Below are 12235 nucleotides of genomic sequence, written 5' to 3' on the forward strand. Positions count from 1 at the left end.
CGCTCATAGTTGCAACGCTCATTGGTCTACTTCTCTGCTTCACGCTTCTCGACAAACGCCACCTCGGGCTTCTCTTCAAGTGAATGTTGCTAGCTGACCGCGCATGCTGCCGAGAGAAGAGAGAGAGAAAATAATGCAGAGAAAGACAGGGAGGTTAGCCAGAGGTAGTTCCGGTTGGCTACCCTGCGCAGGGGGAAGGGTTAAGGGGGATAAAACGAGAAACAGAGTGGAAGGGGGAGATAGAAAGAAAGGTAGCCAAGCACGAACCAAGCGCGTACACTACAGAGCGATAGGGGGGCGGTGCATTCTTAGAGTCTGTCGTGAAGCCACGTAGACCGCAAGAACCTTAATAGCGCGAGTAAGGCCTGCAACGCGGATGTTCTTTTGGAGCACTGGCCTAAAGCTTTTAGTTCTGAAAGTGGACGATTGTCCAACTGGTCCAGTACTCTGTACATCACTTGTCTCTCAGCACTGTATCGCGGGCAGACACAGATAATGTGTGCGAGCGTCTCGTCGATGTTACATGTGTCGCACGTGGGGCTATTGGCCATTCCTATGAGGAAAGCATATGAGTTTGTAAAGGCAGCGCCTGGCCACAGGCGGTAGACCATGGTCTGTTCACGTCGTGGTAATCCAGGCGGGAGGTGCATCCGTATGTCCGGAGACAACGAACGCAACCGACACATGGTGAAAACATTTGAGTCCCACAGGGGCAAAGTACACCCGCGGGACATCAATCGCAGCCGAGAGAAAAGGCAGAGTGTGAGTGCGGGAGCTATGTGACCGAGTTACTGAGCGCCTTGGCCGCCATCTATTGCTATTTAGGGATCATGTGCTGTCGTGACGAAGCTCTATGGCATCCTGCGTCGCGGTCATCCATCACGTGAGCTGACAGTTGCAGTGCGCCTTCGTCGTCGAATTCCACTGCGCGTGTTGTATCAAGCTGCGCTGTTTCGTCTTGCCGGCTGACAACGACTTCGCTTATATCACGGCCGAACCGGATTCGTGCGGAGTCTTTTTCGTCGTCGTTATGCTGCCGTGATTGGAATGTCGTTGTGCCGTCTTCGTCTTGCTGCCATCGCCTTCGCGCTGTCGTCATGTCCATCGTCGTTGCACCATCGGCGTCGCGTTGCAGCCGCCGTCGTTGCGACATTGTTACGCTCTCTACAAAAACATGCCGATCATAATTTGTCTTGCCATCATCAAACATTGCTATCGATATTGGCAGTCTACCTGTCAAGTACTGCTATAATATAGTCAGTCCACTCGATTTTTTTGGTTCTCAGAAGCTAGTCGGTTAGTTTGGCAATCAGCATATGAATGGTTTCGCATATGAATATTCTATTTCGTGCTGTGCTATATGACTGTGGTAGATATAGTGACCATGCTTAGATAGGCTACAGAGAAAGTACCTTTTGGACCATCTGGGCCCAAAGTGAATTGGCAAGTATACTTGTCTCTTCTGGGCCCATATGTGTAGCGCAAACCACAGGGGACACCTACAAAACGGTCACCATCATGGCATTTCTTAATTACAGAATAAAGCTGGCAATATGCCCTTAGACATTGGCGCTTTCAAGTATTTGCAAGTGCATCGCCTGTCGCGTAGAAGCTTCCAAAACTATCAAGTAGACTGCAGTTAGGATCAGTGCTCTCTTTCCCACGACCAAGAGGAATTCAGCGTGTGTCATAGATGTTTACAAACGTACATGTATAAATGATCCGTAAATCAAGAACCAAGTCAAAGCTATGTCCACAAACAAAAAACGAGGGATGAAGCTTGTCACAAGGACTGAGGACAAGACATAGGTGCGTAAAAAAGATAGGCTACAAGCATTTGTAATTGTTTTTATGTTTATATATTTTTGTGTAGACTTCGCACTTGCTGCAAACTTCTGGACACCGTGTCAAGTTTTTTTCAAAACCGGCGTCAGTCCTCTGAGGTGTCTCTACTGTAACGAGTTCTTTAAAAGCGTTATTGTGTTTTGGGAAGGAGCCATGCACCAGTCCGCTGTTAAGCCGCCTCTTCTATAATAGGCCACCCCGAACTCGTCCATTCCTGATGTTAGTAGTGTGTTTGTCGAAGAACATGAGCTAATGCGTTGCCGCCTATAGAAAACTCACAAGGGACAACGTGCCATAAAACCAAGATAATGTACAGGTACTGGTGTCTGTCTACGGTGACAGCTATAGAATATGTACAAAAGGTTCTGGGCAGGTATGAAAGGCTGGAAAATAGTGTAATGTCGGAGTTATCTTCTAGCTTTCTTGAGTGGTCTTGCATGAGTTATTTCTTGTGGTCATCAAATGTGAAGTAGTGACAATGGCAAGGACACAAGACGCCTTTATTTCTCACTCATTCTCGTATGTTAATTTCTGGCTTTTCGTTCATTCATCGCGAATTGTGACTCATCGATTCCTTGATTTATTTCCTCATGATGCATTCTTCATTGGCTGTCTGTATTTTTTATAACATATATAAATGTACAAGGGATCGCCTTCAGTGTTAACTTATCCAGGCCTCTGACACGGGCGTGACGCAACAGAAATGTTTTCTTCAGCCACAACTTCCACATAACCAAAGTAAGATCAGAAGCTAATAACCCTGGGGCAGCGTGGACGTTAAATATAGAATGCTGCAGTACCAAATTAGCCCTAAGTAGCGATTCATTTTGATTAACCCATAACTGCGGGGAGTGAGGTAGTCGCTTTTCCTTGTTTATTTAGCAGGTCGCCATGACATCAAATGTTTGAGTATCAACAGCGGAAACCATTCTGGCTCGAACTCGCGTTGTTTAATGGCCAGTGCAGCCGTGGTAATGGACTGTAATAAGAAAATTTCTGATTGAGACCTTCATGCAAGAGATGGAACGCCAAGCGCAATTGTGTCGGGAACACTTTCAGCGAAATTAACGTACTTCTCCTGCGCGGTTCTCCCGTTTGATTAGGAAAGTGCTGTCATAAATTCTTCCACGCCCGAGATGCATGAGGAAATGGCTTTAGTAAATCGTGCCAGTTGTCCGATTCCCACGACATGAGTGCGGACTCTGTAAGCATCCCTGTTGGATATAGTTTGCTGAAGTGGTAGAATCCCCTCGCTTTAATTAGGAGCCAATCAACGTAACTTTTCTGTCTAACCAAAACAACTGCAGTTGGCCATTGTTTGCGTCAGCTGACGCTGTGAAAATTGTTTATTCCCGGTTTATTCCACTAATGTATGAGCCCCCAAAAAGTAAGTGCAGAAATGAAGCAATGGATCACATCGTGTTATTTAAATTGTCTATAGAAATGACTCCTATGTTTCTTCAGTAAATGCGTTTTGTTTTGCCCATTCATTAGCCTGCTTTCTGGCAAATCTTGTACGTGCAAGGACAGCGAGATGTTTTAATTTGTTTTCCCCATCTAGAAAATTCAGAATATGTCATGGCACGAGTACGAGGAGGACCAAAAAAATTGTGAGATTTATTTTCATTCATGTAAAGACGAGAATTCAAGATATTCCGTGAATGACTACTTGCTTTTATCGACAATCCTCTTTCTTCTAGTCTTGCTATTTTATATATTCAGTCAGTTTCACCAGGCACTTCGTGAAGGTTCATACATGTTTCCTTGTACAGGCTGACGGTGGGGTTCTGATACGTATCTGTCATAGTTTTATATTTATTTTTCGGTAGCCCTACTGATTAAACGGTGCTCATATCTGCGACACTTTTGAATTCTGAGAGTTCAACCGTTTAAGCTATTTCCGCGACATTATGCCACTTAATCTTATCACCATGCATTAAAACACCATCCGACAGCAACATTTGCACCAGCGTCCGGCATTTTCGAGGTCGAAACCGAACTCTTGTAGCAATGCCTTATCAATATCCAAAGATGAGAAAACTGCGCCACCTCACTAAAGGCTTCGCCATTATTAATACAGGCAAAATACCTCACTAATGTCTCCGGGCGATATATGCGTACATGCTGTGGAACTGAATCAGCAGTAGTGAAAGTCAGTCAAAACAACGACGTTAAAAATTACGTGAATCTAGTGTTCTTTCTGAAGCGCAATACAGAATGCGCCGCGGAGGTGGAACGTGAATGGGGTGTGTCTGTAACACCTGTTTACGCCACAGATGCGCCCTCACCAAGCCAAAAGTCGAACGAGTTCAAACAAGTGGTTGATCTAGCGAAATTACGTCATAGCCGAGATCTGCTGAAAGTCGTTCCACCACCCACAGTACAAGAAGGCCAGAAGTGGATCCAACGCTCACCGTCCTTGAAGAGCGAAAACAGAATTTCACGGTCCATGATAAAGTAGTTGCAAGAGAAGCGGAACGTCGTGCGCATCAAGCTCGGATAGGTCAACGTGAAAAACAGCGTGAAAAAACGAGACAAGAAAGAAGAGGCAACTACAAGGATTTGACGCACATTTGCATATCGCTACTGCATATTGACCTCAATAAACATGTTTCAATGTAAAATAAGTACTGTTTACTTTGTAGAATACATATATTTCAGCAACAGTTCTCTCCGTGCAAGGGGAGGAGGCTTGGACACATCAGACTTCCAGATGTCAAGGCGTCTCCATTAGTAAAAAAAGAAAACATACGTCCGTCCAAAGTGGTTGCCTCGGAAGAATCTCACTAATTTTTAACATCACAACATGTGCGCCGTTTATGTCAACATAATCCTCGTATTATTTGTTGGCATTTAATTTGCCGCCACCAAGAAGCATATTCTGTCTTTCATACGAGCTGGGATCTATGTTTGCTTCATTCCACATAATTACACGCCATGAATTTCCTGGAAAGGACAGTTAGTGCTCTCGTTAAAGTTCCTGATTCGGCCAGTTGTTCCGATAAAAAGAAATGATGCTATCGAACGCACAATTCAGGCCGGAGCTAGGCGCACAAATAGTGCTAGGGCAGTTCTTCTCTGGGAGTTTCTTTTCTAACAGTCGGTAGATTTCATTGATGAACTGTTTCACAATATTATTGGTTTCTAGCACGAGTATATGTTCAAGCGTATCAAAACTTTCAGTAAAGCTAAAATATTGGCAGATCGGGATGGAACCTGCGTTTGGTTGCACATATTCGCAGTGATACAGAAATATTCAAAAGACCAGTATTGCAACTCTATTTTCCATCGTCTGACAGCTTCTTGGTATTCTAAATAATTAGATGAAAAGTATCCCATTGGACCAGTGGCCCATTGTCAAGTAAAGCAAGTTAACTTTGGTGGCGATACACACACAGCTTTTAGAAAATGGTAGATGCCGATGAGGGTGGAGTCTTGCTTGCGCTTAACTTCCTGCAGTTCTCCAAGTGCGCTTAAAACAAGGAATCTTGATTCTGCATTGTCGACTGTATAATCGTGGTGTCCAATTCTGCCTCAATCAGTCCAGTCATGCGCAACTGTAGATGATCGTAGAGACCCCCTTTCCAATCGGTTCATTCAATTTCCACAACCGAAGCTGCGTAATTACGCGCTCATTAGACTTATCAGGCGTAGATAAAATTTATTACCTACCTGAACAATTCATGGTGCTGATTGGAGTACCTCCAATTTCAGAAAAGCACAAATGTTTGGGGTATGGCAGAAAGTATAGGATGAGGTTTGCAAAGTGTGTGTTGGAGAGGTGACACCACTGTTGGTACCATCGCTGGTACCCCTGAAGTCATAATGTATACAGAGGCGACAAATGTATTTTTTCCTCCCATAATCCTACAAAACTTGATCGTGACGCCAACGCATATCTCGATCACCTTTCCAGATGGCTAAAACGCGACAAGTTGACATTAAATCCCCCAAAACCACATACATGACATTTCGTCCCACAAACAAACCATAATACAAAAACATTAGGGTAAAATTTCAAGGAACCCTGATTAAACATATTGAAGCAGAAAAATTCCTCGGTGTGTGCTTTCAAGACAAACTCAGTTGGACTACGCATGTAAACCATTTCATCTCAGATTTAGCCCGTACCGTTGGATGTCTGTACAGGATAACCCTTCTTATACCACTTTGGTTGAAGTGATCTCTTTATTATTCCCTTTTGTCTTCCAAACTTGCATATGATTTACTAGTTCAGGGTACCACTACAAAAACAAGTTACAACAAAATTGTTATACTTGAAAAGAAAATTTTGCGGTCTTTTGAAAATTATTATGGCCAAGCACACGATTTTAGAACGGCTCCTTTATATTTAAAACATGGTATACTAAGGGCAGACCGGTTATATTATTTAAAACTATTGCAACTAATGCACAAAACAAAGTGTACACAAAAGATGAAATAATTCCTAGCTGTTTAAGATTCCCAAAACGACCCACTCCCAAAATACGGACGGAATACGTACGACAGAAAATGGCATATCAGATACCTTATGTATAAAACAAATTCCTTGAAAAATTGGATTATAACACCACTATAAATATTTACAAGAATAACATTAAACAATTATAATCGTTTCTGAATTAAAATACGCTCATCAATAATGTTTGCTATGGCTTTTATCAACTTTTCATCTATTTGTTTTGTGTAAATTATGATCGCATGCAATAATAAGGGTGTATACAAATATCTGCGTGTGTTGTAGTAATATGTTTGTATGGAAAAAACACAGACGTGTAAAATCTGTTTAATATATTCAGGGTGTGCCTGCTAACTTTTGCAAGAGTTTAAAAGTATGGGAATGCCACGTAGATGGGCCGAACAAAGGTAATGTTGTTTGCTATCAATTGAAGGTACTAAAACTATTCATTTTCATTCCACCGAATTAGATAATTGGGCTTATTAAACAATTTCGAAAATATTAAAATTAGATTAAACGTGCCAATGAGAAAATTGTAAAGCCACATGAAAAAAGTAAAATGCATTTATTTAGTTAAGATGCATAGCTTCACATCACTTTGAGGTCAAAGTTGTTTGACCAAAACCATATCCTAATCTTCTTCCTTTGTACTTGGCAAGGTTCAACATATTATCGAGTTAAATATACATGTTTGGATGATCTAATGCTACATATTTATTTTTGTTTGTTCTGTCGAAATTTTTTCTTGGTTTACGTAGTTTGATAGGAGAATGTCCAATATCCTACCTCCTCAATGTCACTACAGCGTGGCATTTGAGATGACCTAGACATCCCCCACTATGTCTCAGAGTGTAACCTTTTAGTTAGCCCCATCACTTCGTTTGTGAGCGAAGTTGTACCTGGAGTGTTCCAGATTGGGCTGTTTTCCACACCTGCACACAATTCAAACTGTTCTGCACCCCACTATGATCTACTGTGGTACGCAGCCTAAATTTTGAGCATCGGTTTCATACTAACAATCTAGCGAAATATCATCAGGAACGCTGAATCGAAAGCAAATGAAAGAGTTGTTGCGATCGGAGCTACAGATATCTGGTAGACTTAATAACTGCCAGAAGCCCTGCGTATAACGAACCCTGCCCAACACCGCACTTTTCTTTTGATGGTGAATGTGTCAAAGGTCTCCCGATTGAGTTCTAGTTGATATTGTGAGGAACGGCCTGCAGAGGTGCCGACATGCAAAGTCTTCTGAGCCAGCTGCAGCTGCGAGCGTGGCGAGCTTCCCCGAAGAGACCATGGAAGCCTTCACCACCTGCCGCGGTGACTCATTTCGTAGGGACGACGATGTGCCGCGTCAACACCTCCTCAGCGCCGCTATGACTAAACGCGGTCGGCGGACGAAGTATTGTTAGTGGAATCGTCAACGCCTTTACGGTTCAACTGAAGCAGGGGAAATTCCTAGAAGGAGATGCTATGCGGTGCCTTATCGCGGGCGTTTGAAGACGCCAGACAATGGACAGCCGCACCGGCCACTGTGTGAGGTCCTCTCGAGGATTAAGAGGCGTCTGCTCGGGGCAAAACGCGGGTCAGCGAGAACCCCCTCACTTCGGCTGTGCGGAAACCTGTGCGGAATGCGTGTGTGTAAACCCTCCCCCCCCCCTTCAAAGGTGGGTCGGCTACGATTGCTCTCAACGCTCTGGGTTTGTAGCAGGTTGAACGGCCATTTTCTCTCACCTAGGAATCTACGGAGGACAAAGTGTTTAAAAGCAGCTGTTGTGCGGCTTCTGAGTGTGCTTTCTCTCGCAGTCATGCTAGATTGGTGAACGGCAACGTCCTAATATAGATACTGTTAATAAGCCAATATTCTTCGTTCTCGATGAGAAGCAGTCATTCCCTTCAACAACTTCCTCAGCGTGGATAAGTTGGACGACGACATGGGCCAGCTACCATCTTTTTCATGCCCGACTCCAAGCTTTACAATATTGTTACGGTGGAAGAACAGGACAAGTTTGTCGACGGTGAAGACGACGAAGTGGCAACAGCCGCTCGGGATTCTGGTTTGCTGTATATATACGCAAGGTTTAAATACATCGTGTAAATAGTTTTATACCTGTGACAATATTATGGTGAGCTATATTATGTGGATGACCACACTCGAGGCTCCAATGGATCAATATTAGGAGCGACGACAGTACTTATCGTGTATTATTTCGCAACCCAATCTACTTTTGTTTGTGTTATGTTCAAAAGAAAGCGATATTTAATACTAAAAGTTAGAAGGAGTGCGCTGCAAATAAAGTCATTAACAATATTTGAAAGATTGTTGACGCAGAAAAATACAGAATCATTGCTTGAAGACCAATCAGTTAACAACAACGGACGTTTTTTATGGTAGAATTGAGGATAACGGGGAATAAGTTGGGCAAAATTTTATAACGTAGCTTTTCGACGGCACTATTTTTCTAGCGAAGCCTTTGATGCTAATGCCTTTAGCTGTTTTTCACGTTCGTGAGTGGTCAAGCGGCGCTCCACCCAGGAAGGAGTGTCAAACGCGCCACGGCTGCTTGAAGTCGCATAAAAAAACTCGGTGCCCTTCCACTCTGTGCAGAAGGGTGACCAGCGAAGCTGCGCGTGTAGGCCGCTTAATAGCAAACTGCTCTCCCGCCGCGCGTCGGACCGCTATTGCACGATCTTCGGGATCGGCCCACGTATAGGGAATGCTTAACGCCTGCTTCACCTCTGCCGCAGGTCGGCCTGGCATTCGACTTTCTTCGGGATTTTTGTCTAAACGCGGATCCGAAAGTGGGGGAAGTAGCCCTTAGCACCTTTGAAGTAAAAATAAATCAAACTTTTTTTGACGGGTATACTAATACTTGCAGGAATATCGTAGCACGCGGCTACATGTTAAATCAAAGTGCAATACATGTCGAAGCACACATGTTATAGCGACCACCTAACACAAGAATGCCTGCTTAGTTATCATACGTCTGCCCGTAATCACTTGGGGAGGAGTGCGGTTAGCGTGCCCGGGCCCGGCTAGCTAAGGTATAAGGAGACACGTAGCTCGTCCCCACTCCGCAGCACATGTCAAGTGGCGCCGCGGCGGGTTCGCTGACTTACCGGCAAGGCGTAGAGGCGACTCCAGCGACGGTGCAAAAAAAATTGAGGTTTATTCCCTGTTATGTACAAAATTAGCCTACAATACAGGAGTACGGCACTAGGGTGGCAGTCGCAGACTACGGGTGAAAGCTCCCGGAAAGTCTGCTCCGCCACGCTGGCTCTTCCGAGCAGGTTTGCCACACAGAAAAGGACCGCCTTGCTCAGAGGGGAGCGCCACCGCGTGGGTCCGCACGTCCGACAGCCAAGAGCGCAGGCTCGGCGTCACGCCGGCGCCAGCGGCCGCGGGTAATGTACGCTATCCAAAATAAGGCTGGAACTGCGTGTCCCCAGCGATCGGCGAATGGCCCAAGTCGCGCGTCATCAGTAGATAGAGGTCCAAAAGGGGTCCCTACACCCTACAGCAGGGAGACCGGTGATGACATGTTTGTCATGATCTCCCCAAGCTCACCACCATATCATGTCAGCTTGGACTGCTTTGCCGTGTTAGTAAAATTGTTTTTAAACACGTCTGTTTGAAGAATTTCTCGTACAAGCCTCTGGAACCATGCCGCAGTCATCGTCTCATGAAGAGCGCTGCAACTTGACTCGCGGCTGATAAACACGCAGGCCTCGGAAGACGAAATGCGCAACGAAGGTGCAGGCGCAGTCACTTGAGTAGCGAAGATGCGCTATGCGACAGGAATCTTGTACTCGTGAGGAACTCTAGAATACCACGTGGGGCTGGAATTTCTGCAACATTCGATGGCGTAAAATGAGGTGTCTTGAATGGGTGATGATAAATTTGGGCCGAATCGCGGCATCAGCTGAGATTTCCGTAAACAGGTGAAATATCTGCGTAAAGGTGAAGACACTGTGCTTTTCATGCAAGAATACAAGCGTGGTCTCATTTAGGGCGAAAGGAGATATCTCGGCTTTCTTTTTCATTGCGGGACTACAAAGGTGGGCTTGAAGTGGGTGCCATCACCACACTGTAGAAAGAGGTGATCTTGCGGCGGGCGTGAAATCTGACAGTAATGTTGCATGGTTGAATGAACGAATGAATTTATTTCCATAAAGATATACAATTTTATGGAGGATATAAGGAAAAAAGTTGCAATAGAGCAACTTGACTAGTCGTTAAACCTTCTCGTGACAGCAGCAGCAGAAACCAACACATGGCAAAAAGGGAGGGTAGGAGAGAAAGAACAAAACAAAACAAAAACAATAAACTCTCTCATACAAGTGTTCATATAGCAGATATTAATAGAAAAAAAACATAACTATATAAAAAGAAAACTTACCTATACAGAGATTAAAGGCTAACTCACTTGCTTTTACTGCAAGAAAAAACATCAATACCATCGTTCATTAACTTATTTAATAATTGCGGTAAAGTGTATGAAAGCTCTTCTTTCGCATAGTTGGTACGTGGGTATGGCACAAACCAATATTACGGAAATCTTGTAGCATAATAGCTTCTTTTTCGTGTCAAGTTGGCTATATACCTTACGTGGTTAATGTTTTTCTGGCACGCTTTACCGTGTGTTGAGACGACGACGAAGTGTCTTTTGATACAGCGCTGTTCTTTCTAGCTCCGGTTTATTTCTGTGAAAACCTAAGTTCATCCGCTGGTCCTCGCTCCCTGCTCAGTCGCAATGGAAGTGGACGACCCCGCACGTCTGCCGGCGACGGCGGCGTCAGCGGCGGCCGCCTCCAGGAAGCGGATCGGTCAGCAGAGCGACACCGACAGCGAGGACACCCATGTCTACTCTCTCAGCAGTGAGGACACTTCCGATGACGACTTCCAGCTTGTACAGAGCCGCAGAGCGAAGCGACGGAACACCAGGACGTCCTCATCGTCAAGCACGGAAACAGTGAGACAGACACAGAGGCCGGACGCCAATACCATCATCTTTGTGCCCCTGCTTCCCAACGTCAACATGAAGCTACTTAACAGGCAATCTGTGTCGATGTCACTGGAAGCCTTGGTGCCAAATGAAATATCGGACATTCGAGTGAACACCCGAAAAAATCTTCTGGCGGTTGATGTCCAGCATGCGGCTGCTTTGACCACTCTACGCAGCGTAACGGACCTCGATGGCATTCAGGTGCTGTCAGGATTGGGGGCTCAATCCCTTCGTCCGTGGTCCTTTGCCAAGATTGGAGTACGACATGAATTCGAAGGTAGCTGGCCCATGCCGTCGTCCAACTTATTTACGCTGAGATCGTTGATGAAGTGAAGAACTGCTTCTCATCGAGAACGAGGAAAAAGGGGTTTATTTACAGAAATTAACTCAGTCTAACATGACTGTTTGAGAAAAAGAGTATTAGTCCAACAGGACTGCATGAGAGAAGTGACTCAGTCTAACATGACTGCTCAAGAGAAGTGTGTCCAACATTCGCACAACCACAGTTTTTATACACTCGATCCGCCGGTCCTACGACGCGGCGGCTGTTCGTTTACACATCACCAACTCGCTGCTGCTCTGAAGACCAGTTTACAGACACAAAGGCACACACATTCCGTACACAGAGGCAACCGCACGGGGTGCCGTTCCGGGAAACTGTCGTTGTCGATCGCGCGTCGCTCATTGTTCCGAGCCACTCCGAACCGTGAGAAGCACAAAAATAAGCCGTTCCCGCGGCAGCTTGACCAGGCGGGTCAAATCAGCTCCGCGTGGAATCATTGTCCACACATCGAACTCGTCCCGTCACAATGTCGAAGGGGTTGGAGGGAGGCGGCGGATTCCAGCGCAAAGGTCGCTTCTTTGAACGCCTCGCAGCTGCAGCGACGGAGAGGGGGAGGTGCGCGTCTTGCACCCCTTGTCGTAA

Source organism: Dermacentor albipictus, chromosome 5 (genome assembly GCF_038994185.2).
Source record: "Dermacentor albipictus isolate Rhodes 1998 colony chromosome 5, USDA_Dalb.pri_finalv2, whole genome shotgun sequence".
Taxonomy (NCBI): domain Eukaryota; kingdom Metazoa; phylum Arthropoda; class Arachnida; order Ixodida; family Ixodidae; genus Dermacentor; species Dermacentor albipictus.